This window comes from Leptonychotes weddellii, chromosome X (genome assembly GCF_054177405.1).
Source record: "Leptonychotes weddellii isolate Sample4059 chromosome X, ASM5417740v2, whole genome shotgun sequence".
NCBI lineage: Eukaryota > Metazoa > Chordata > Mammalia > Carnivora > Phocidae > Leptonychotes > Leptonychotes weddellii.
Genome location: NC_138385.1, coordinates 58134860 through 58155736, shown reverse-complemented (window position 1 = coordinate 58155736; position 20877 = coordinate 58134860). Strand labels below are relative to the sequence as shown.

At 39.7% G+C, this 20877-nt stretch overlaps 1 protein-coding gene across 4 annotated transcripts in view; it reads right to left on the bottom strand.

The window, feature by feature from the left end:
• Positions 1–20877, bottom strand: part of SLC7A3 (solute carrier family 7 member 3) — a 111041-nt gene that overhangs the window by 13561 nt on the left and 76603 nt on the right. Inside the window, exons 2-3 of one of the 4 annotated variants that reach the window (XM_081808720.1) lie at positions 18743–18801; positions 14944–15008 (exon numbers count right to left, since the gene is read on the bottom strand). The gene's annotated coding sequence lies outside the window, so the exon portion shown is untranslated. The remainder of the gene's footprint in view (positions 1–14943; positions 15009–18742; positions 18802–20877) is intronic. The other 3 variants (XM_081808721.1, XM_081808719.1, XM_081808722.1) reach the window with 3 other exon arrangements.

The following is a 20877-nucleotide window of genomic DNA, read 5'->3' as shown; positions in this document are numbered from 1 at the left end:
AGGGGCGCCTGGGTGGCTCAGTCGTTAAGCGTCTGCCTTCGGCTCAGGTCATGATCCCAGTGTCCTGGGATCGAGCCCCGTATCGGGCTCCCTGCTCTGCAGGAAGCCTGCTTCTCCCTCTCCCCTTCCCCTGCTTGTGTTCCCTCTCTCACTCTGTCTCTCTCTGTCAAATAAATAAATAAAATCTTTAAAAAAAAAAAAAATATCGCAGAAAGCAAAACACGTTCATGAGAAAGAGAGAAAGTAAAATTCCCACTGCCACCCAGTGTGATAGCCCCACTGTTAACAGTTTCGTTTTCTTCCAGATTCTGTGCTTATACAAGAAAATATATGCATAATATAAACACATATATCCTTGAAAAATACAAACATGATTATAATATACATATTCTGCTCTTTACTTTTTTCTTAAAAATGTACTTTGGACTGCTTTCCAAAACAGTACTCATAGACCCCCCTACTCACTTTTTTAAATGGCTCTCTAGTGTTCCAGAGTTTGGAGGGCCCATAATTTATTTAAGCACTCCCCTATTTATGCACATTTATGTAGTTTCTAAGTTTCCTTTCCCAGCGCAACATTTTAAATAATGGGCGCTTTACCATATTTTAACATTTGTTAAGGAAAGACTTTCTCCTTTCACAAAGTACTTCAAGCCGTTTATTTCTCAGAGTGAAGCAGTCATTTTAAGTCATTTCTGCCCTAATGCTTATTTTGAAAATGAGAATTTGTTCCAAAGCAATTGACATATCAGGCGAAGATTTGAGCAAAATGCGGATTTCGCCTTGGCTTACGTGCAATTTCGTCTATTGGCAACAGTAAATGAATGCAGCAAACTGCACCCAGATTAACCAAGCCATGCAGGAATACACATAATGAACACATGCATATATTTGCAGACATCTATGTCAGTTCACCACGTGCACTATGCGTCACACCCTTCCACATCTGGTGTTACAACTTTCTGTCAAATTTCAGATAACTCTTTTTCCACCATTTCATAGTAATTCATAAGCTAAAACCACTCAGTGCTCACTTCCCCGAGCACACTTTAGGTCTTTTTCAAGGTAAAATGCTATATTTATTATAATATTCATATGTTTCTTATAATTTAACATGTGTAAAACTGTGGTACCATTTTTTTTATTAACTTCCTATCATTTTTGTGTCACTGACACGGATTTTTAGTGTTGTGCCTCTAATCCCATTTTACTCATAGGCCATGTGGCTTTTATTGCACAATTTTGCATAGCATGGTGATTTTTAGAAATGCATATGTTGCTTATAGCAGAACTGACTGTATTGAGTTTCAAGAAAAATTTTGTTGAGGTTCTGAGTGGAATCACAATAAATTTGTACATTTATTTTAAGAGAACTAATATTCTTTTTTTTTTTTAAAGTAAACTCTATGCCCAACATGGGGTTTGAACTCATGACCTTGAGATCAAGAGTTGCATGCTTTACTTCCTGAGCCAGCCAGGTGCTCCTATAGAACTAATATTCTTATATTTAGTTTTTCTATCCAGAAACAAAAGATGTCTCTTTATTAAAGCCATATTATATTTCTCAGTTAAGCTTTGCAGTTTTTCTTAGGCCATATATATCTCTCATTGAATTTATTTAAAAATATTGTATACAGTTGTATTTATTACTATCATGCATTGTTTTTTCTAACTGGTTATTTATGGTGTACAAGATTGCTACTGATTTTTGTATATTTTTCTTACCTGGGGAATATTTAGGCATACAACCACATCATCTGCAAGTAATATTTTTGTCTCTTCTTTTCAAATGTTGATTCCTCTTATTTCTGTTTCAAATCTTAGGGCACTAGCCAGAACACCCAAGACAATATTAAATAATAATGGCAATAACAGGCATCCTTATTTGCAATTTAAAAGGGAGTAAGTATGGTGACTGTTAGTTTGAGATTCTCTCTACCACATTAAGAAAACATCCTTCAAAAAAAAAAAAAAAACAATAGGAAGGAAGAAAACATCCTTCTATTTCTATTTTTTAAATTATTTTATTACAAATAGATGTTTACAACATTGTTCCACATAAGATGCTTTCTTTCATTTTCAATCCTTTCTTTTGTTTGGCATTATGTTAGCCACGAGTGAACATCTCAGACCTCTAGACTTTTGCCCATGCTGTCTCTTATTTGAAATGCCCCTCCTTTCTTAGCTTAAAAATGCCTACTCATGTTTCAAGACTGTATTATGCAGGCCTTTTTTCTATTACAACAGACAAAAATCCTTCCTATGTTGTACACCTGAAACTAATTTAACCCTGTATGTTAAATATACTGGAATTGAAATTTAAAAATAAGACAGAAATCCAATTCAAAGCACTGTAAGCAAAAAAGAATATATTGGCTCATATAATTGGGAAGGGTAAAGAAATTGAGCCTCTTTTCTCCTTCTGCCTCCTCACTACTCCTCTCTGGGAAGAAAACTGATTAATAGGACTAATGACTTTAAGAGAAGGTACAGGGTATGTATGGTTCAGCTCTTCCTGCCCTCCCACTTTGGAGGTCATCCTGCCAGCAGAGAGGGTGCATTCTGATTTGCTCTCTGTGAAGGTGGCCTCGGTTGCCTGACTAGGTAAAGTCTCTCTCATTCAAGACAGAGAAGTGTTTAATAGGCCTACTTGGCCAAGATCCAAAGCCATGTTCACTCAATAGTTTTATCAGTAAGAATGTTAACCTTTTGATCTCCATTTGTCTCCAGGAGCTTATTTCTCAATTGGCTAGAAACTATGAAGGGGAAAATGGGGGCGTTATATTCTGACTCCTTAAAACCTTAGCATCCACTGCAAAGTCCCATCTAACTATCACTTCCATGAAGCCATTCCTTCTACGCCTCAGGTAGTACAAAGAACAAATCTCTTGCTCTTCTGTTTATATATCTAACACAGCACTTCTTACATAAAAGGATAATCGTGTTCATATTTTTTGTTTCCCCCATTAGGCAGGCCTTCTCAAAAGTAGAGATCATTTCGTTCCTAACCCCAGCACCTAGTATCTTGCTAAATTCCTAGCCTTTATGAGGAAAAACAGATATTTCCTTTTTAATCACCTTTGACATAAAATCTTCTCAAAGGGGCACCTGGGTGGCTCAGTCAGTTAAGCGTCTGCCTTCTGCTCAGGTCTTGATCCCAGGGTCCTGGGATCCAGTCCTGCATCATCATCATCATCATCATCATCATCATCATCAGGCTCCTTGCTCAGCGGGGAGCCTGCTTCTCCCTCCTCCTCTGCTGCTCCCTTTGCCTGCCGCTCCCCTGTTTGGGCTCTCTCTCTCTCTGACAAATAAATAAATAAAATCTTTTATAAAAAAAGAAGTGGAGGTGGTTATAAAGGTATCTGGAAATAGTCACTTGCTGGCTTGTGCTCATATAGTAAGACATAATTTCAAAGTAGGGTGAACCTGGCAGACCATAGCAATACAAGTTTCCTGTTTTGACATCTCTTAGAGTCTGGTCCCATACAAAGAAAAAATAGCAGTCTAAAGTATATAATATGGGTGTTTTTATTTAAACATATTCTCAGGATGAGAATTTACAGTTAGATGTCAAAGGAGAGGCCAGATGAAAAGTTCTACAGGGGCTTCATTGTGGGGTAGTGGATGGTGATGTTATTGCAGTCTAGAATCTAATCTCCAAGTTTTCAGGTTAAAAAAATATATTTTTTTTTAATGGCGGTATAGTTGACACAACATTATATTAGTTTCAGGTGTACAATGTAATAATTTGATATTCGTATATAATGCCAAATGATCACCACAGCTAGTCCAGCTAACATCCATCACCAAACGTAGGTACAAAATTCTTTCTCTTGTGATGAAAACTTTTAAGATCCACTATCTTAGCTATTTTCAATAGATTTTTTTTAGATTTTATTTATTTATTTGTCAGAGAGAGCGCGTGCACAAGCAGGAGGGGAGCGGCAGGCAGAGTGAGAAGCAGGCCCCCCCTACCAAGCAAGGAGCCAGATGTGGAACTCTATCCCTGGACCCTGGGATCATGACCTGAATGGAAGGCAGATACTTCACTGACTGAGCCACCCAGGTGTCCCTCAATAGATATTTTTAATGTGCCATGATATACATTATATCCTCTGACTTACTCATTTTATAACTGGAAATTTGTATTTTTTTTTTAAAGATTTTATTTATTTATTTGAGAGAGCGAGAATGAGAGAGAGAGCATGAGGGGGGGAGGGTCAGAGGGAGAAGCAGACTCCCCGCCGAGCAGGGAGCCCGATGCGGGACTCGATCCCGGGACTCCAGGATCATGACCTGAGCCGAAGGCAGTCGCTTAACCAACTGAGCCACCCAGGCGCCCTGTATTTTTTTTTTTAAAGATTTTATTTTTATTTATTTGACAGAGAGAGACACAGCAAGAGAGGGAACACAAGCAGGGGGAACAGGAGAGGGAGCAGCAGGCTTCCCGCCGAGCAGGGAGCCCGATGTGGGGCTTGATCCCAGGACCCTGAGATCATGACCTGAGCCGAAGGCAGACGCTTAACGACTGAGCCACCCAGGTGCCCCGGAAATTTGTATCTTTTGACCCACTTCACACATAAAAACAAGTCATTTTAAATAATTTTACTCAAAGGAGATCCATTCAACATAATCAACCTCACTAGCGCTTGACTTGTAACATAAGTAGAAGGAATGGACACTTCTAATTTAACAGTTGATACCGACTATGCTGCCACATTTATCTCTCCTTGTCTTCTCTTCTTAAAGGTAAGTTGGTTTAGTCATAGAATCGGGGGAAAAGGAGTGAATTTTATTTTTTATTTTTTTAAGGTGTTTTTTTTTAAGATTTTTTATTTATTTATTTGACAGAGAGAGACACAGCGAGAGAGGGAACACAAGCAGGGGGAGTGGGAGAGGGAGAAGCAGGCTTCCCACTGAGCAGGGAGCCCGATGTGGGGCTGGATCCTAGGACCCTGGAATCATGACCTGAGCCAAAGGCAGACGCTTAACTGACTGAACCACCCAGGCGTCCCAAGGAGTGAATTCTAAATGTAATTCTTATTGCATTTTTCTTATTATAGAATACCTGTTCATTATAGAAAATGGAAAATATAGAAATGCATGAAAAAGAAAAAACTTTTAATTATTCAAAATTCCTAAGCCCTAAGAAAACCATTCCTAATATTTTTGAGTATTTCTTTCCAATATTTTCCTGTATATGTTTATTCAATTAGGGTCACATCAAATATTATATCTCGCTTTTTTTACTCATACTGTAAATATTTTCCTCTTGTATGGGCTGAATTGTGTTTCTCCAAAATTTGTAAGTTGAAGCCCTAATTCCCAGTACCTCAGAATGTGACTGTATTTAGAGATAGAGTCTTTAAAGAAGTAAAGTTAAAATGAGGACATTAGTATGGGCCAAAATCCAATCTGACTGGAAACACACAGAGAGACATCAGGAATGGGCAAACACTGAAAAAAGATACTGTGAGGATAAAGTGAGAAGGCAGCCATCTGCAAGCCAAGGAGAGAGGCCTCACAAGAAACCAAACTTGCCAACATCTTGATTTTGGACTTCTAGGCTCCAGAACTATGAAAAACTAAATTTCTATTCTTTAAGTCTCCCAGCCTGTGTTATTTTATTGTGGCAGTTCTAGTAAACTATCACACTTGCCATTGAACATTCTTCAAAATCTACTGTAATATCCTTTTCAAGTTTTCTAAAATAACTATTATGGTAAATTTATGTTGTTTTCACATATTAACTATTATAAACAACATTTCAATGAATAGGAAATTGGATATCCTTAGATATGTTTTTCTTTTTTTTTTAAGTAATCTCTACACTCAACGTGGGGCTCAAACTCAGGACCCTGAGACCAAGAGTTCCATGCTCTACCAACTGAGCCAGCCAGGTACCCTCTCTTAGATATATTTTTCATTAAATAAAAACAGGTGAGGGGCGCCTGGCTGGCTCAGTCTGTAAAGCATGTGACTCTTGGTATCAAGGTCATGAGTTTATGCCCCACGATGGGCATGGAGCCTACTTTTAAAAAATTATAGTTGGATTAATTCCTCTACTGCACTCTGAAGAAATTTATGTCTGCTCTCAAGGTCAAGCCTAGTGATACACTCACAGAATCTCACTTTTGATTCCATTATTTCATTATTATTCTCAAAGAACACAACTTTCTGGTAACTTCAAACTGCTTATAATATAGTTAAGTGTCTTCGTTTTCTTTATATCAGTTACAGTTCTGATGTGAGGATTAGCCCTCTCCCCCTCCATTAGATCTGAGAATTAGTCTGGGCTCTTCCTTAGATTAGAGAAGATGTTCAGGTTTCCTTGAGGAGAATGCCCTTGTCTCATTAAGTAATACGCTATGCTCAGAGCATGACATTTCTTGATTCTGTTCCCAACTCTTGGGGATTCACTACCACGAAGTAGGAAATAAACCTGGGTATAAATTTGAGGAAGAGAATATGGCAACAATTCCATCCCCAGTGTAGTATATTTAGCCTATCCCACTTGAGATCAATTAGTTCCTGCCACAGTCTTCGAGATACTGTAAGTTTTTTAAAAGATTTTATTTATTTATTTGACAGAGAGAGACACAGCAAGAGTGAGAACACAAGCGTGGGGGGGGGGGAAGTGGAAGAGGGAGAAGCAGGCTTTCCGCAGAGCCCCGACGCGAGGCTCGATCCCAGGACCCTGGGATCATGACCAGCACTGCAGGCAGATGCTTAAGGACTGAGCCCCCCAGGTGCCCCGAGATACTGTAATTTATAATAAGAAGTATGTGTTTGGTCTTAACCCCTCTGACATTGAGCTCTTAAAACCCTTGGAATTTCCTAAGTGATTAGAAAGAGCAAGGTGTCTTTTGTTATGTTAATGAGTGACTTTCGGACCGCACCTCAGGAAGGGAGCTGGTTGCCATGAAAACCAACCACATGATTACAGGGTTGGAACCTTTATTTCCATCCCCTGACCTCTGGGGAGAGGAAAGGGGTGGAAGATGAATCAATCACCAATGCCAGTGATTTATCAATCATTCTATGTCATGAAGCCTCCATAAAAATCCCAAAAGGACAGGGTTCGGAGAGCTTTAGGGCTGTTGAACACGTGGAGATTTGGGGAGTGTGATACCCTTGGTGCCCTTGGAAGCTCCAAGCCCTTTCCCTGTACTTTGCCTTATGTGTCTTTCCCATCTGGCTGTTCCTAAATTATATCCTTTTATGATAAACTGGTAATCTAGAATGCAAAATGTTTCTTTGAGTTGTGTGAGCCACACTCTAGCAAATTAGTTGAACCCAAAGGGGGTGGGTGATTGGAACCTCCGATCTAGAGCTGGTAGGTCAGATGCACAGGTAATAACTTAGACTTGGAATTCATGTCTCAAACTGTAGGGAGGGCAGTCTTGTAGGACTGAGTCTGTGGGATCTAAGGCTATCTCCAGGTAGTGTCAGAATTGTGTGGAATTGTAGGACACCCACCTGGTGTCTGAGAATTGCTTGGTGGTGTGGGGGGAAAACCTACACACGTTGTAGCTGGGTACAGAATCATAGTCTTGAACTATACGTGCCTGTCAAGTACAGCTAGATCACGGAAGGGGCCACCATAAGCTGCAATGGACATAGGAAGGCCTATGATCATAACTCTACCCCCAAGTGAGAAAATATAAAAGAACAAACTAATGGTTGCCAGAGGGGAGGAGAATGGGGGGGACAGACAACATAGGTAAAGAGGATTAAGAGGTACAGTCTTTCAGGTATACAATAAATAAGACATGGGAATGTAATGTACTGCATAGGGAATATAGTCAATAATATTGTAACAACTTTGGATGGGAGAGATGATAACTAGACTTATTGTGGTGACCATTTCATAACATATATAAATAGTGAATCAGGGCACCTGGGTGGCGCAGTCAGTTGAGTGTCTGCCTTCAGCTCAGGTCATGATCTCAGGGTCCTGGGATCAGAGCCCCACATCGGGCTCCCTGCTCAGGAGAGAGTCTGCTTCTCCCTCCCCCTCTCCCTCTCCCTCACCCCTGCTCATGCTCTCTCTCTCACTCTACTCTCTCTCAAATAAATAAATAAATAAAATTTTAAAAAAATAATGAATCACTATTGTACACCTGAAACTTTGTATGTCAATTATTCTGTAATAAAATAAATAAATGAATAAAAATAAATCTTTTTAAAAAAAGAAAATAAGAGCAGAACTTACCTTAGAAAGGGCTTGAATTTTTCATGGAGACCTCAAATCATATGTTACTTAGACATCTTACGCTTAAGTCCTCTGAAACATTTCTTGTTGTTGATTGCCTCTTCTTTCGTTTTATTCATTCAACAAAAAGAATTATTAAGTTTCTATTACATGTCAGGCACTGCACTAAGATGTGAAAAGTCAAGGTCCCTGTCTTCAAAGACTTCACAGTCTAGTGGGGAAGATGAGCATGTGAGCAGATATTTCCAAGGTACTATAATAAGGGCTACTAGATCTCAAAAGAAAGAACAATCCACAGTGTATCAGGGGAAAAGGGCAGGGAAAAGCCATCCAGGAAGAACTCACAGAAGAGGAGATGAAACCTACCAAATAATCTACATGCAACAACACTGATTCCAAACCAAGAAGGTGGGATTTAATGGTAAAAAATATTTTAAAAATCATATATTCAGTTTAAAAACTTAACCTCGAAAGAGTTAGATGGAGTGAACTGATTTAAAATGATATGAAGAGGGCGTCTGACTGGCTCAGTTGGTTAAGAGACTGCCTTCAGCTCTGGTCATGATCCTGGAGTCCCAGGTTCAAGTCCCGCATTGGGCTCCCTGCTCAGCAGGGAGTCTGCTTCTCCCTCTGACCCTACCCCCTCTCATGCCCTCATTCTCTCTCACTCTCTCTCTCAAATAAATAAATAAAATCTTTTAAGAAAATGATATGGGGCGCCTGGGTGGCTCAGTTGGTTAAGTGACTGCCTTCGGCTCAGGTCATGATCCTGGAGTCCCGGGATCGAGTACCGCATCGGGCTCCCTGCTCGGCAGGGAGTCTGCTTCTCCCTCTCCCACTCCCCCCTCTTGTGCTCTTTCTCTCTCTCACTCTCTCTCTCGAATAAATAAATAAAATCTTTAAAAAAAAAAAAGAAAATGATATGAAGAAAATCCGTAAGTATTCATTTTTTAAGAGGCGGGAGGGGCAGAGGGAAAGGGAGAGAGAGGATTTTTTTTTTTTTTTGAGAGAGAGACTCTTAGCCATCCTCCACACCCAGTGTGGAGCCCGACTAGGGGCTGGATCTCACAACCCTGAGATCATGACCTGAGGCAAAATCAAGAGTTGGACGCTTAACTGACTGAGCCATCCCAGTGCCCCAACTGTAAGTATTCATTGATAACAAGCTCTAAATGGGTCAACAATTTCAGTGTATTAGTTTTCTATTGCTGTGTAACAAAGTACCACCAATTTATCAGCTTAAGACAATCCCATTTATTATCTCATAGTTTCTTCTTTATTCATTTATTTATTTTATAGAGAGAGATTGAGAGAGAGAGAGAGCGTGCTTGCATGCACATGAGCTCGGAGGAGAAGGGCAGAGGGAGAAGGAGAGAGAGAATCCCAAGCAGGCTCCACACCCAGCAGAGTCTGACTTGGGGCTCGATCTCTCTATCCTGAGATCAGGACCTGAGCAGAAATTAAGAATCAGTTGCTTAGCCAACTGAGCCATCCAGGTGCCCCTATTATCTCATAGTTTCTGTGGGTCAGGAGTCTCAGCACAGATAGCTAGGTCCTCTGCTTAGAATCCCACTAAGCTGAAATCAAGATACAGATCTTACTTGACTTATGATGGGGTTATGTCACAATAAGCTTATTGTAAGTCGAGAATGAATTTAATATACCTAACCTACTAAACATCATAGCTTAGCCCAGCCTACCTTAAACAAGCTCAGAACATTTACATTAGCTTATAGTTGGGCAAAATCATCTAACACAAAGCCTGTATTACAACAAGGTGTTGACTGCCTCATGTAACTTATTGAACAGCGTACTATAAAGTGAAAAAACGTGAAAGCGTACTAAAGTGAAAAACAGAATGGTTGTATGGGTACAGAATAGTTGTAAGTATATTGGTTGTTTACTCTTGTGATTGCACAGCTGACTGGGATCTGTGGCTTGCTGCCCCTGCCCAGCATCATGAGAGAATATTGCACTGCCTATCAGTAGGCCAGGAAAAGATCAAAATTCAAAATATGGTTTCTACATAATGTCTATCGCTTTTGCATCATCATAACGTCAAAAAAATCATAGGTCAAACCATCATAAATCAGGGACCATCTGCATAGGCCACAGCTGGGGTCTCTATCTGGAATTTGGGATGCTCTTCCAGGCTCACATAGTTGTTGGCAGAATTCAGTTTCTTGCAGCTGTTAGGACTGAGACCCTCAGCTCCTAGAAGCCACCAGCAGTTCCCTTCACAATGCCCTCTCCATAGGCAGTTTATTGCATAGCAGTTTGCTTCTTCAAGGCTAACAGGAGAGTTTCTGTTGCTCTCGTTTGGATGGAGTCTAACATAACTTAATCATGAGAGTGATAGACCATCACCTTTGCCATATTCTATGGATTAGAAGCAAGTCCCAGGTTCTACCCACTCAAGAGGAAGGGATTATACAGGGCGTGACAAATTGCGGGTCACTTTAGGGTATGTCCACCACAGTAAAGCAGGTACTAAATATGATAGGAAAAGTAAAGTATCCATATTGTTCAAACAACATTTACAGATGACCTACAATGGGCAAGGAACTTCATCCCCATACTTGAGGACAAATAGGTAGCTATAAATAAGTTGGATACATACATACACCCTACACCAAAATACATTACATATGGATGAAAACAATTTTAATATAAAAATGAAACCATAACTAACCATAACAGTACTAGGAAGAATCATGGGAAAATTTTTTTTCTTATCTCAGAGCAGGGAGGGGAGATGCCCTTCTTAGTATGACTTGAACCTAGAAATCATATAGAAAAGATTGATAAATTTGACTATATAAAAATAAAAGAAATTCTAAATGACAAAACCCCAAATAAAAAAACACAGGACAAAAACAAAACACAGGACATACTAAGGGAAACAATTTGCAATTTATATAGCAAATCGCTAATTTTCCTAATATATAAAAAATTCCTACAAATCAATAAGAAAAAGACCATCATCCCAACTTTAAAATAAACAAAAGGGGGCACCTGGGTGGCTCAGTCGTTAAGCGTCTGCCTTCGGCTTGGGTCGTGATCCCAAGGTCCTGGGATCGGGCCCCGCATTGGGCTCCCTGCTTGGCGGGGAGCCTGCTTCTCCCTCTCCCTCTACTGTTCCCCCTGCTTGTGCTCTCTCACTCTCTCTATCAAATAAATAAATAAAATATTTAAAAGATAAAATAAAATAAAATAAAAGATATAAATAGAGCACGGAAAAGGAAATGTATGGCTCAGAAGTATATGAAAAGATTCTTAACTTCACTCATAGCAGAAAAAATATTAAAACTATATTCAAAATCATTTGTCGGGGCACCTGGCTGGCTCAGTCAGTACAGCATACAACTCTTGATCTCGGAGTTGTAAGTTTGAGCCCCACATTGGGTGTGGAGATTACTTAAAAAAATAAAATAAAATCTTTAGGGGCGCCTGGGTGGCTTAATCAGTTAAGTATCTGACTCTTGATTTCAGTCATGATCTCATGGTTGTGGGATTGAGCCCTGTGTCGAGCCCCACATTGAGCCCCATGTCGGGCTCTGTGTGCAGTGGGGAGTCTGCTTGAGATCCTCTCTCTCCTTTCCCTCTCCCTCTACCCCTCCCCACCACTCATGTTCACTCTCTCTCTCTCTAAAAAAATAAAAATAAATAAAACAATTTGTCACATGATAAGGCTAGCAGAGATCAAAAATTTGATAACACCCTATTATGGCCAGAGTATAAAGTAGATACTCCCTGGATATTCCTGGCAGAAGCCCTCACAGAGGGCAATGTGGCAACATTTATTAAAGCTATTTATATTAATACTATTTGATCCAAAAATTTAATTTCTGTATTACAGATATACTAGCATACACAAGGGGTTATTAATTACAGTGTCATTTTTAATGGCAAATTATATTAAAGTTTATTTATTTAAGTAATCTCTACACCTAACATGGGGCTCGAACTCACGACCCCAAGATCAAGAGTAGCATGCTTTTCTGACTGAGCTAGCCAGTCACCTCAATGATAAAGTACTTTAAATAACCTAAATATTAATCAGTATAGAACGAATTAAATAAAGTATGGTCCTTTCAATGGAGTACAATGTATAGTTGACCCTGAACAATGTGGGAAGAAGGGGTACCAACCCCTGCACAGTCAAAAATCTTCATATAGGGGCACCTGGCTGGCTCAGTCAGTAGAGCATGTGACTCTTGATCTCTGGGTCATGAGTTCGAGCCCCATGTTGTGTGTAAAGGTTACTTAAAAAAAATCTGCATATAACTTTTGACTCCCCAAAAACTTAACTACTAATAGTCTACTGTTGACTGGAAGCCTTATGGATAATATAAAGTCAATTAACACATGCTATATGTATTATATACTGTATTTTTACAATAAAGTAAGCTAGAGAAAAGAAAATGTTGAGAAAATCATAAGGGGGCTCCTGGCTGGCTCAGTCAGAGGAGCATGTGACTCTTGATCTTGGGGTCGTGAGTTCAAGTCCCACGTCGGGTGTAGAGATTACTTAAATAAAAAAAAAATTAAATAAAAGAGAAAATCATAAGAAAGAGAAAATACATTTACAGTACTGTACTGTATTTATCCCCCAAAATCCACATATAAGTGGACCCATGCAGTTCAAACCCATGTTGTTCAAAGGGTCAGCTGTAGTTATTTTTATTTTTATTTTTTTAATTATTATTTTTTTAGCTGTAGTTATTTTTATTTTATTTTTTTAATTTATTTTTAAAGATTTTATTTATTTTTTGACAGAGAGAGAGACAGCGAGAGAGGGAACACAAGCAGGGGGAGTGGGAGAGAGAGAAGCAGGCTTCCCGCAGAGCAGGGAGTCCGACGTGGGGCTCGATCCCAGGACCCTGGGACCATGACCCGAGCTGAAGGCAGACACCCAACGACTGAGCCACCCAGGCGCCCCAGCTGTAGTTATTTTTATTTTTTAAAGATTTTATTTATTTATTCATGAGAGACAGAGAGAGAGAGAGGCAGAGGGAGAAGCAGGCTCCCAAGGAGCAGGGAGCCTGATGCGGGACACAATCCCAGGACCCTGGGATCATGACCTGAGCCAAAGGCAGATGCCCAACCATCTGAGCCACCCAGGAGCCCTGTAGTTATTTTTAAAATGAAGGAGATTCCACTTCCAAATGGCAATGTGAGAAATTCTGCACATCCACTCCCAAATGAAACACCGATAACTGGTAAAAATTATTTTTTAAACACACACACAACCATTTAAACTCTCTGGAAATTGTCCTAAGGGCATAGAGCAAATGAAAAACACATTGATTCAAGAAAATCTAAATCTCAGTAAGAAGAGTAAGAGTCTGACATTTGAGCAAGACCTCCAACCTCCTCCCTAACCCTAGTTCAGCATGACTGAAGCTGCACTCAGGACAGATGTGGCCATAAAAACAGGACGTCCTCTCCTCTCAGGTCCCAGTCAAGGATTATGGTATTTCCCCAGGAGGGGCAGGCCTCCAGCATTTCTCAACCATTCCTAGCTCCAGTGGCAGAGGCTAAATTCCCGGCGATTGAGGCCGAGAGATGGAGGGCTCCCTTCCCCTGCCCAGCCCCCAATCATAGAGCGGAGGCTCTACCCAGGACAAGATACTGGAGCCCTGAAGGCCCTTGCCCAGCTAGTTTGTAGGGCAGAGGTTTCACACTGGCAAGCCAAGAAGACGAGAGGCTACTAGCCCTTTCCAGTGCCCTGGTCATAAAACTGGGGTGTCACTCCAAGAGGCTACTGTCCCTGTCCAGATCTCCAGAGGAGAAGCTCAGAGATTTAGCATAGGAGGAGAGGCAGTCCTCAAGAACTATCCACAATTAACATCATACTTAATGGTGAAAAACTGAATGCTTTCCCCCTATAATTAGAAACAAGACAAGGATGTCTACTCTCACCATTTCTATTCAACACTGAAAGTTCGAGTTAGAATGATTAGGCAAGAGAAACAAATAAGATGCATCCATATTGGAAAGGAAGAAGGAAATGATCTCTATTTACAGATGACATGATTTTGCATATAGAATCCCAAGAAACTCGCTAAAACCCAACAGAACTAATAAGTGAGTTCTAATAACTAATAAGCCAGGTTTCAGGGTACAATCAATATACAAAAATCAATTGTATTTCTATACAGAATAAACCGAAAATGAAGTTTAAAAATTCAATTTATAATAGCATCAAAAAATATTTAGGAATAGGTTTATCAAAAGAAGTACAAAACTTATACTCTGAAAACTATAAAATATCATTGAAAGAAATTAAAGATCTTAAAAAATGGAAAGCTATCCTGTTTATGAATCAGAAGACATGGCATTGTTAGGTTGGCAATACACTTCAAATTGATCTGTGGATATAAGGCAATACCCGTCAAAATTCCAGCTGTCTTCTTTCCGGAAATTGACAAGCTGATTCTAAAATTCATATGGAGGGGTGCCTGGGTGGCTCAGTCATTAAGCATCTGCCTTCAGCTCAGGTCATGATCCCGGGATCCTGGGATCGAGCCCCGCATCGGGCTCCCCGCTCAGCAGGGAGCCTGCTTCTCCCTCTGCCTGCTGCTCCCCCCACTTGTGCTCACTCTCTCTCTGCCAAGTAAATAAATAAAATCTTAAAAACATAAAATAAAATTTATATGGAAATTCAAGGGACCCAGAACAGTCAAAACAATCTTGAAAAAGAACAAAGTTAGAAGACTCACCCTTACCAATTCCAAAACTTAGTGCAGGCATACCTTGGAGATACTGTGGGTTGGGTTCCAGACCACTGCAATAAAGCAAATGTCACCATAAAGTGAGTCAAATGAGTTTATTTTCCCAGTTCATATAAAAGTTATACTATACTATCATCTATTGAGTGTGAAACAGAAATATGTCTTAAAAAAACAACATATATACTTTAATTAAAAATATTTACAATAAAAGAAAAAAAATAAAAAAATAAAAAATATTTACAAAAAATCAGGGTGCCTGGGTGGCTCAGTCAGTTAAGTGTCTGCCTTCTGCTCAGATGATGATCTCAGGGTCCTGGGATCAAGTCCCACATTGGGCTCCCTGTTCAGTGGGGAGTCTGCTTCTCCCTCTACCCCTCCCCTCTGCTCATGATCTCTCTCTCTCTCACTCTCTCTCTCAAATAAGTAAATAAAAGCTTTTAAAAATATTTACAAAAAATAAAAATAAAATATTTTATTGCTGGGGTGCATGGCTAGCTCGGGATAGAGCACGCAACTCTTGATCACAGGGTCAAGAGCTTGAGCCCCATATTGGGTGTGGGGCCTAATTAAAAAATATTTTATTGCTAAAAAATGCTAAACATCATCTGAGCTTTCAGTGAATCATAATCTTTTTGCTGGAGGAAGGTCTTGCCTTGATATTAATGGCTGCTGACTGATCAGGGTGGTGGCTGCTGAAGGTTGGGGTGGCTGTGGCAATTCCTTAAAATAAGACGATGAAGTCTGCCTCATTGATGTACTCTTCCTTTCACAAACAATTTTTCTGTAGCATGTGATGCAGTTTGGTAACATTTTACCAACAGTAGAACTTATTTTAAAACTGGGGTCAATCCTCTCAAACCCTGCTGCTGTTTTATCAACTAAGTTTATGTAAAATTTTAAGTCCTTTGTTGTTATTGCAACAATCTTCACAGCATCTTCACCAGGAGTAGATTCCATCTCAAGAAACCACTTCCTTTGCTCATCCATGAGAAGCAACTCCTCATCCGTTAAAGTTGTATCATGAGATTGTAGCAATTCAGTCCCATCTTCAGGCTCTACTTCTAAATCTAGTTCTCTTGCTATTTCCATCACATCTGCAGTTACTTTCTTCACTAAAGTCTGGAATCCCTCCAAGTCATCCATGAGGGTTGGAATCAACTTCTTCCAAACTCCTGTCACTGCTGATTTTTTTAAAGTAGGCTCCACGCCCAACGTGGGGCTTGAACTAACAACCCTGATCAAGAGTCACATACTCTACCGATTGAGCCAGCCAGGCGCCCCTCAATGTTGATATTTTGACCTCTTCCCATGAATCACAAATGTTCTTAATGGCATCTAAAATGATGAGTCCTTTCCAAAAGTTTTCAATTTACTTTGCCCAGATCCATCAGAGGAATCACTGTCTGTGGCAGCTATAGCCTTCCAACATATATTTCTTTTTTTTTTTTTTAAAGATTTTATTTATTTATTTGACAGAGAGAGCGAGAGAGCACAAGCAGGGGGAACAGTAGAGGGAGAGGGAGAAGCAGGCTCCCCGCCAAACAGGGTGCCCGATGCGGGGCTCGATCCCAGGAGCCTGGGATCATGACCTGAGCCGAAGGCAGACACGTAACCATCTGAGCCACCCAGGCGCCCCCCAAAATATATTTCTTAAATAATAAGACTTAAAAGTCAGAGTTACTCCTTGATCCGTGGGCTGCAGAATGGATGTTCTGTTAGCAGGCATGAAAACAACATGAATCTCATTGTACATCTCCATCAGAGTTCTTGGATGATAAGGTGCATTGTTAATGAGCAGTAATATTTGAAAATAGTCTTTTCTGAGCGATAAGAATGGGCTTAAAATATTCAGTGAACCATGTTGCAAACAGATGTGCTATCATCCAGGCTTTGTTGTTCCATTTATAGAGCACAAGCAGAGTAGATTTATCATAATTCTTTATTTTATTTTATTTTTTTTAAGTAAACTCTACCTCCAACATGGGGCTGGAACTCACGACCCCAAAATCAAGAGTTGCGTGCTCTACTGACTGAGCTAGCCAGGTGCCCCAATTTAGTATAATTCTTAAGGGCCCTAAGATTTTCAAAATGATAAATAAACATTGCCATTCAACTTAAAGTAACCAGCTGCATTAAACCCTAATAAGAGAGTCAGCCTGTCCTTTGAAGCTTTGAAGTCAGGCACTGACTTTTCCTCTTTAACTATGAAAGTCCTAGATAGCATCTTCCTCCAATATAAGGCTGTTTCTTCTACACTGAAAATCTGTTGTTTAGTGTAGCCACCTGCATCAATTATCTTAGCTGGATCTTCTGGATAACTTGCTGCAGTTTCCACATCAGCACTTGCTGCTTCACCTTGTGCTTTTATTTTAGGAGATGGCTTCTTTCCTTAAATCTCATGAACCCACCTCTGCTAGCTTCAGAGTTTTCTTCTAGAGCTTCCTCACCTCTCTCAGCCTTCATAGAATTGAAGAGAGTTAGGGCCTTGCTCTGGATTAGGCTTTGACTTAAGGGAATGTTGTGACTGGTTTAATCTTCTACCCAGACCACTATAACTTTCCCCATATCAGCAAGAAGGCTGTTCTGCTTTCTTTTTTTAAGATTTTATTTATTTATTTATTTGTCAGATAGAGAGAGAGCACAAGCAGGGGGAGATGCAGGCAGAAGGAGAAGCAGGCTCCCCACTGAGCAAGGAGCCTCACGCAAGACTTGATCCCAGGACCCCGGGATCATGACCTGAGCTGAAGGCAGACACTTAACCATCTGAGCCACCCAGGCATCCCCCAAGCATGTGACTCTTGATCTTCAGTTGTGAGTTTGAACCCCACGTTGGGTGTAGAGATTACTTAAAATTCTTTATTTTATTTTTAAAAAAATTAACTCAAAATCAGTCAAAGACCTAAATGTAAGAGCTTAAAATATAAAGTTCTTGCGGTGCCTGGCTGGCTCAGTCAGTATAGCATGTGACTCTTAATCTCAGGGTAGTGAGTTCAAGCCCCATATTGAGGGTAGAATTTACTTTTAAAAAGTATAAAAAAATAAAATATAAAATTCTTATTATAAAACAGGTGTAAATTTTCATGACCTTGGATTTGGCAATGGATCCTTAGATATGACACCAAGAGCATGAGCAACAGAATTAAAAACAGATGAATCAAACTCCATCAAAATTAACTTTTGTTCTTCAAATGACACCATCAAGAAAGTGAAAAGAATAGGAGAAAATATTTGTAAATCATTTATCTGATAAAAGGTTTGTATCTAGAATATATAAAGAACTCTTACAATCTAGTAATAACAAGATAACAACTTCACATCCACTAGGATGACTATTATTAAAAGAAAAAAACCCAGAAAATAACAAGTGTTGACAATAATATGGAGAAACTGGAACCCTTGTGAATTGCTGGTGGGAATATAAAATGATTCAGTCACTGTAGAAAACAGTATGGTGATTCCTAAAAAATTAAGCATAGAATCACTAAATGATCCAGCAATTCTACTTCTGAGTATATACCCCGAAGAAGTGAAAGCAAGGACTTGAACAGTTATTTGTACACCCATGTTCATAGCAGTATTATTCACAATAACTAAAAGGTAGAGTAACTCACGTGTCCATCAACAAACAAATGAATAAACAAAATGTGGTATACACATACAATGGAATATTATTCAGCTTTAAAAAGGAAGGTCATATTGACATATGCTACAACATAGATGAATCTTGAAGTCATTATACTATAGGAAATAAGTCACAAAAGGACAAATATTTTAAGATTCCACTTACATGAGGTTTCTAGAGTAGTCAAATGCATTGAGACAACACAGAATGGTGGTTGCCAGAGACTGGAGAGAGAGGAGAAGACAGAATTAGTATTTAGTGGGTATAGAGTTTCAGTTGGGGAAGATGAAAAAGTTCTGGAAAAAGATGGTGGTGATGGTTGCACAACAATATGAATATACTTAATGCCACAGAAATGTACATTTAAAAATGGTTAAAATGGTAAACTTTGTTTAGTATATTTTACCACAATAAAAAAGTAAGATAATCCAATTTAAAAATGTGCAAAGAATCTGAATAAACATTTCTCTAGTGAAGATATGCAAATGGCCAAAAAGAACATGAAAAGATGTTCAATATCACTAGCCATCAGGAAAATGTAAATCAAAACCAGAATAAGATACCACTTCATACCCACTAGGATGGCAATGATCAAAAAGACAGATAATATGGGTGCCTGGCTGGCTCAGTCAGTAGAGTATGCAGCTCTTGATTTCAGGGTTATGAGTTTGTGCCCCGTGTTGGATACAGAGATTACCTAAAAATCAAACCTTTTTTTTTTTTTTTTAAGATTTTATTTATTTATTTGGCAGAGAGAGAGGCAGGGAGAGAGGAAATACAAGCAAGGGGAGCAGCAGAGGGAGAAGCAGGCCTCCCGCGGAGCAGGGAGCCTGATGCGGGGCTCGATCCCAGGACCCCGGGATCATGACCTGAGCTGAAGGCAGACGCCTAACGACTGAGCCACCCAGGCGCCACCTCAAACCTTTTTTTTTAAAGATTTTATTTATTTACTTGAGAGAGAGAGCACTAGCAGGGGGAGGTGCAGAAGGAGAGGGAGAAGCAGACTCCCTGCTGAGCATGGAGCCTGACACAGAGCTCAATCCTAGGACCCTGAGATCATGACCTGAACTGAAGTCAGGTGCTTAACCAACTGAGCAACGCAGGTGCCCCTAAAAATAAAATCTTTAAAGAAAATAAACCACAGATAATAACAGGCATTGGTGAAGATGAGGAGTAATTGGAACCCTCATATACTGCTGGTGGGAATGTAAAATGCTGTAGCCTTTGTGGGAAATAGTATGGCAGTTCTTCCAAAGGTTAAACTCAGAATCACTAGATGATCCAGCAAATCTATAGCTAGATATACGCCCAAGAGAAATGAAAACATACACAAATATTGATAGCAGCATTATTAATAATAGCCAAAAAACAGAACCAACCCTAATGTCCATCAATTGACGAATGGATAAATAAAATGTGGTATGTTCACGCAATCAAATATTATTCATCAATATAAAGAAATGAAGTACTAATACATGCCATAATATAACACGAACCTTGAAAACTGTGTGCTGAGTAAAAGGAGCCAGTCATAAAAGACCACCTATCATACGATTCCATTTATATGAAATATCCTGAATAGGCACATCTATAGATACAGAAAGTGGATTAGTGGCTGTCAGGGGCTGGGAGGGTTGAAAGAAAATGAAGAATGATTGCTAATGGGTATAGGGCTTCTTTCTGAGGTAATAAAAATGTTCTAAAATTGGTCGTTGTGATGGTTTACAACTAAACTAAACCATTTATTTGTAGGTAAGTTGTATGGCATGCAAATTACATCTCAATAAAGCTTTTTTAAAAATAGAGGTGGGGGCACCTGGGTGGCTCAGTCAGTTGGGCGTCCAACTCTTGATTTTGGCTTGAGTCGTGATCTCAGGATTGTCAAATTGAGCCCCTAGTTGGGCTCCACACCTAGGGTGGAGTCTGCTTGAGATTCCCTCTCCCTCTGCCCTCCCCCAGCTCATGCATATAAGCAAATGCTTGCATTTTCTCTCTCTGTAAAAAAAAAAAAAGAGTGGGGCACCTGGGTGGCTCAGTTGTTAAGCGTCTGCCTTCGGCTCAGGTCATGGTCCCAGGGTCCTGGGATTGAGCCCCGCGATGGGCTCCCTGTTCAGCAGGACGTCTGCTTCTCCCTCTCCCACTCCCCCTGCTTGTGTTCCCTCTCTCACTGTGTCTCTCTCTGTCAAATAAATAAAATCTTTAAAAAAAAAAAAAGGTGAATTTTTTTTAATTTTTATTTTTTGAAGATTTTATTTATTTATTTGACAGAGAGAGACACAGTGAGAGAGGGAACACATGCA